The 5,952-nt window shown below is 46.7% G+C and overlaps 1 long non-coding RNA gene across 1 annotated transcript; it reads left to right on the plus strand.

The window, feature by feature from the left end:
* Positions 1-1,746: 1,746 nt before the first annotated feature.
* Positions 1,747-4,057, plus strand: LOC121143484. The gene is made up of 2 exons (XR_005880673.1): positions 1,747-1,975; positions 2,592-4,057. It is a non-coding gene; the product is annotated as an uncharacterized LOC121143484 (long non-coding RNA).
* Positions 4,058-5,952: the final 1,895 nt, after the last annotated feature.

Consider the following 5,952-nt stretch of genomic DNA (forward strand, 5'->3'; position numbering starts at 1 on the left):
CATGTTACAATCTCTGGGTTCAGACCCTGCCATGTAGCAGCACTAAGAACCACTTGGGAGCTAATTAAGACATGTAGATACAGCCTTTTTTTTTGTTTTTTGTTTTTGTTTGTTTGAGGTGTGTGTGTGTGTGTGTGTGTGTGTGTGTGTGTGTGTGTGTGTGTGCACGCGCGCCTGTGTGTATAGCTCTAGTTGTCCTGGAACTCAATCTGTAAACCAGACTTGTCTGAAACTTACAAAGATCCACCTGCCTCTGCCTCTGAGTGCTGGGACTAAAGGCGTGCACCATCACTGCCTGGTGACAGCACCCCTCTTACTGGGATTTAGTGCCCTTATAAAAGAGGTTGACTCTTTTGTCCCCTTATAGGGTTCATTAAGAAGTCTCATCTGCAGTGGTGATACATGTCTTTATTACCAGCACTCAGTAGGCAGAGGCAGGTGAATCTCTGTGAATTCAAAGCCAGACTGGTCTACAGAGTGTGTTCCAGGACAGTCAGGGCTGTTACATAGAGAAACCTGTCTTGAAAAAGAAAAAGTCCCATCTAGAGGTAGACACAGTATTCACAAGACACCAAATCTGAGATAGCTTTGTGAGTTCCCCAGCTTTCAGAACACCAGGAAATAAATTTCTGTTGTTAAAAATTAGCCAGTCTAAGCTGGACAGTGGTGGCACACTTCTTTAATCCCAGCACTCAGGAAGGAGAGACAGGTGGATCTCTGAGTTCAAGGCCAGCCTGCTCTACAAAGTGAGTTTCAGGAAACCCTGTCTCAGAAAAAAAAAAAGTTACCCAGTCTAGAGTGTTTTGTTATAGCAGCCTGAATGATTAAGATAGGCCCGAATTCCTACAAATAGAACAAGACATTTAATGACTTGGGTATTCAGGGATGGGCAACCAGGATGGTAAAGGGAATGAATCCCCTGAGGGTTTTGTGAAGAAATGGAAGGAGAAGAAGGTATGTCAACAGGGTGTGTCCTCAGGCATATTGGGTGAACAGGCCTTCAGATTTTTCTCATGCTAGAAGGGAGATGGCTTTAGAGTCCCGAATGATAAAGGAAATTGACTTAATCTCATTCATTTATTGGTGCTGGGCTTAGCTCACAGTCTTAGAGCACTCTGCCATTGCACTACAGCTCCCGCCTCCCCCATGGCAGAATCCTTCCTTTTGTTTTGAGACAGGGCTTCTCTGTATAGCTCTGGCTGTCCGGGAATTTACTCTGTAGATCAGGCTGGCCTCGAACTCAGAGATCCACCTGTCTCTCTTTCCTGAGTGCTGGGATTAAAGCATGTGCCACCACCACCTCACAGCCCATGATAGAATCTTAAATGACCAGAGCTGGTTTCCTTTAAGACTGATAATGTCCCCTCCCTGCTGCTTGTTCAGGAGAGGTGGGCCCTGAGCGTCATCCAGTTGATGGTGGAAAAGGGACTCTTTTGCTGTTCCCTCTGTCCTTGCCCCATTTGTGAAATTTGAGCCAATATTGTTAGGAGAGTTTATGTAAAATATGATTTCTGACCTCTGCTGAACAATCAGAAGGTCTGTGAATATTTGCCATTTTCTGTCTCTCTCCCTCCCTCCCTCCGTCCCTCCCTCCCTCCGTCCCTCCCTCCCTCCCTCCCTCCGTCCCTCCCTCCCTCCGTCCCTCCCTCCCTCCCTCCTTCCCTCCCTCCCTCCCTCTCTCTCCCTCCCCCTCATTATTTCTTAAGAGGTTGTCAATTGGAGCCATGTTACTCTATTTCAGACTCAGCAGTTTGGATTGGCCTCTGGCATCAGGGCTGTCAACTTACTGGCTGACACTGACAATGTAATAAGGCCTGGCATGAAACAAAAATGAACTCAACAAATCATATTTTCTTTGGGCCTTTGGAACTAAGAACTTCAGGGTGAAGCAACAAGTTTCCAAGGGTTTTGATGCTGAAGGAATGGAGGAACCCTGACAGGCTAGGGAAGGCTGAAATACCAAAGCCTCTGAAAGGTGAGGTGTGTGTGTGCGTGCGTGTGTGTGTGTGTGTGTGTGTGTGTGTGTGTGTGTGTGTGTGCGTGGGAGAGAGAGAGAGAGAGAGAGAGAGAGAGAGAGAGAGAGAGAGAGAGAGAGAGAGAGAGAGAGAGAGAGAACAGGTGAATGTGCACTTAAAAGTCAAAGTTGATGATGGGTGTCTTCCTCCGTTGCTGTCCATCTGATGTTTTAAGACAGGGGTTCTCACTGAAATCCAGGGCTCACCAGTTCCGTGAGGCCTGGTGAATCCCCAGGACACTCCTGTGTCTGCCCCCTGTCTCCATCCTTCCCATGATGGAGTTCCTTACACACAAGTTGTATTATGCCCAGCTCTTTACATGAGCCCTGAACTTGGATGCTCATGTTTGGCAAGCACTTTACTGACTAAGCTGTCTCACTCCTCTGCCCGCATGGGTTTATTCTCAGGAGATCTTGGAGGGAACAGGCAAATGTACTGAGGCAGAAAGGGTGAGATTGAGTCAAGCTGTTGGTTTTTGTTGCTGTTTTGTGTTTGTTTGCTATTTTGATTCTAGACTCTGTGTATTTCCTTGCATAAACTCCTTTCTGTTATCTTTTTTCTTTTATGCTACCTTAGTGTTCTTTTGTCTTTGAATTCAAGAAAAACTAACCAGGACCAGCTTAAGACTTCTGCTGCCCCAAGAACCTGTGGTTCTAGAAGTTGTGGAAAGGCTCTCCTAGAGTGTAACTCCCTCCATCACCCACAGTAGCAGGGCTCACTGTGGCCAGAAGAGCAGTCCCTGGAATATGTCTCTGTATCTCTCCTTTTGCTTCTGCAACAAAATAGGCATGCCTGCCTCCTGCCAGCCACAAACATGTAAACTTCTTAAGATCTGATTTGATCATATTCTCAACAAGGAAAACAAAAACAACCATGGGTATAAACTGTGCCTTCTCACATTCATCTGTCAACCCTAACCTGATAACCCCCAGTGAAGCCACAAGAACCTACTCATCTTTGGACTTGTAAACTTGAGGAGTATTTACCCTGTTGAATAAGTCCTCAACCTCAAAAATGAATGCAAGCTGTCTATCAGCGCTGGTGTGCTTACCTGGAAACGGGAGCTTTTCAGGGGCTGCGATAGGAAATGACCACTGTGGCTTTGCTGCAAACCTTTGAGAGGAGTTCCTTGCAGGCCTCCTAAAGGATAAAAGTGAGGTGCATATTGTAACTCATCATGAATTCAGTGATGTGTCTGTCAACAGCTGTTGACACCAGGCGACAGAGAACTTCAGGCCCCTGCTGCCCCAGTGAAGGCAGCCGAGAAACCACCCGGAAAATGTATCACTACAGAGAGCTGCCAACAGGGATGGCGTCTCCCTGGCACCAGCTACACAATCTGAAACCTGTCTCTGATCAGTCACATAGACTGGAAGGGTACAGAGAGACAAAACATCTGGTTACGGGCTGCACTTTCTATTTTGCCGCCAAGTATTTTGGCGTCATGGAGATTAGGACTTGACTGGTCTTGGTGGAAAATTGCGCTGATCTGATTTTGTAGATGAAGTTGAACATGGGTATGTGAGTGTGAGTAAGTCCACACCTGCTTTGTCATTTCAGAAGCAATTCAGGCAGGACACTCATTACACACGAAGGGGGCAAGCCACACCTCCCATTCCCATATGTGGTTTCATGGGCTAGAATTTCAAAGATTTCCTGTGTTGGAAAGAGATACCTTAGCAGTGCCTAGCAGTAATGACATACTTTCGAATTGCCGTCATAAAGAGTAAGAGCAAATCTTACCGCCTCTTCTTACATTTTTCTCTGTAACTTTACACAGTAAAATTCACTCTTTGCAGTGGACATCTCTATAGGTTTTAACAAACGAATACCATTGCCGTATGTATATCACATGATATACACATCTCATGATCATATCCAGAGGAGCCCAGTGCCCCTCCAAACTCCCTCATTCTCCCCCTTTGTGGTCAGCTGTCACTACCACCCTCACCTCTGGCAACCTCTGGCCAGGACTGTATCCTAAGGTTTTGTCTTTTCCAAAATATTATGTAAATGGAAACATCATACAGGGTGGAACCATTTGGCTTTTTTGTTTTGTTTTGTTTTTTACTTCTTCCTTTTGGAGATAGGCTAGCAGTGAACTCAAATCTTCCTGCTCCTGCTTCCTGAGTGCCGGGATTACAGACGGACACCAACACACCCAGCTTGTTAATTATTAATCTAATTTGTTTAGTTATGTTTGTGAACATTTTCCCCGTTGGCATGTTCTATACAGAGAAAATCCCAAGGGATCTCACAAGACCCGGGGAGGGAACAGGGCATAGTGCTCTCAGGAAACTTAGTCCCCTGCAGAGTTAATGCCTCTTAAAGGAGGGTGTGCACCAATCAGAGAGATTTATACATCCAGCCACAGCCTCTGTGCAGCTCTAAGCAAGAATCATGGGCCGCCTAGTCTTTCACTGCCTTTAACCAGCCTCAGGATCTGACCGGGGGCTGGGTAATTAACATGAGTAATTAGCAGGGCTTCAGTTCCAAGGGTAGTTGTGGCTTGGGCAGCACCAGGCTTGTGGAGAAAAGTGCAAATTAACTCTGTGCTCAGGCAGCGCCCTTATTACCCTCTATCAACAAAGCAGCTGGAGCAGCCTTCCATTCACTTAGCTTTCCCTCATTACGGTAATTGCCTTCCCAACAATGGCCCGGGTCAGCTCCAGACTCCTTCTTGGGGAACATGATTTGTTTATATAAGTAAACCTGTGGTGGCTGGGGAGGGGGGAGGGGATTGGCTAGACTAATATTTGGGTACAGGCTTGATGTTAAGTTTCAAAACCCGAGCCCAAGCAATTACGTTAGTTCATCTGCGAGGTGGTGTTGGCTGGAAGATCAGCCCCGTGCAGTGCTGGCATGCTTACATATGTTTGCCTCTGGTTTTTCAGATGCAGGCACCTGGGTCCCCGGGGTCCCCTTCCACCACCTTGTCCTTGAGTCATTGGCAGATCCTACACGTAGTGGTTATGGCCATGCTGAAGAGAGAGACCACACATCCATGCGAGTCCTGTATTGGTTTGTCAAAAGTCAGCCTCCTGTGTAACTACCTTATGTACTGTAAGGTCTTTGAAATGACTATCCAGGGCCAGCTGCTGCTGGCTAGGAGGTGTGGGAATGATTGCTGAACCTGAAGTCAAGAAACAGAGGTGGGGTCTCAATTCCAGAGAAGATCTGCAGCCCTCAGTCCAGAGCAGTGTGTAGGCAGCACCTTTCTGTGCTGGTGTCTCCCTTGGGCTCTTCTGCAGCCCACTGGGCCCTTTAAACAAAAGCAATTATTCCATGGATACTACATGTATGTGGTGGGTGTGTTCAGATTCCAATACTTCTCCATCCTCATATGCCCCTGAGCTACTTCCTTAGCTTCTATGAGCCCCAGTTTCCCCATCTGTAAACTGGAGGCTAATATTGCTGCTCTTGTTGGGTTATTGTGGTAATTAAGACCATACATGTAAAGCCAGCCATTTAAGACCCATTTGATACCAAATGGACATCCTTAGGGGCAAGGTGTATATGTATATGTGTAGTGATTACGTCAGTGTGTTACATGTATCTCAGTGTAGTGGGCTCATCTAAGAAAGACCATTAGTTATTTTCCTTTATTTCTGAGATCAGGTTGAGTCGGGGCATGAAGGGCACCTATGAGCCACTGATAAGTATGTGGAGCCCAAGATGGGCTCTTGCTTTGTAGGGGGAGGGGTGGTTGGAGCTTTGTGACTAAGGGGTCTCTTTCCAGCCTGAGGTAGCAAGCAGTGAGTGTATAGCTATCTGTATTGAATAGAAAAGCCTGATAATGGAGGGGCTGTGTGCTCCAGTGCCAGCAAACTAACACCTTGTGGGGTTATTTATGGTTAGTTTAGTGAGAGTGAGGACCCAGAGAACCATCCCTAAGGTGTGGTATGGTGCCACCACCAGACTCTGGGAACCCCATACC

Source organism: Mesocricetus auratus, unplaced genomic scaffold (assembly GCF_017639785.1).
Source record: "Mesocricetus auratus isolate SY011 unplaced genomic scaffold, BCM_Maur_2.0 Super-Scaffold_100013, whole genome shotgun sequence".
Classification (NCBI taxonomy): domain Eukaryota; kingdom Metazoa; phylum Chordata; class Mammalia; order Rodentia; family Cricetidae; genus Mesocricetus; species Mesocricetus auratus.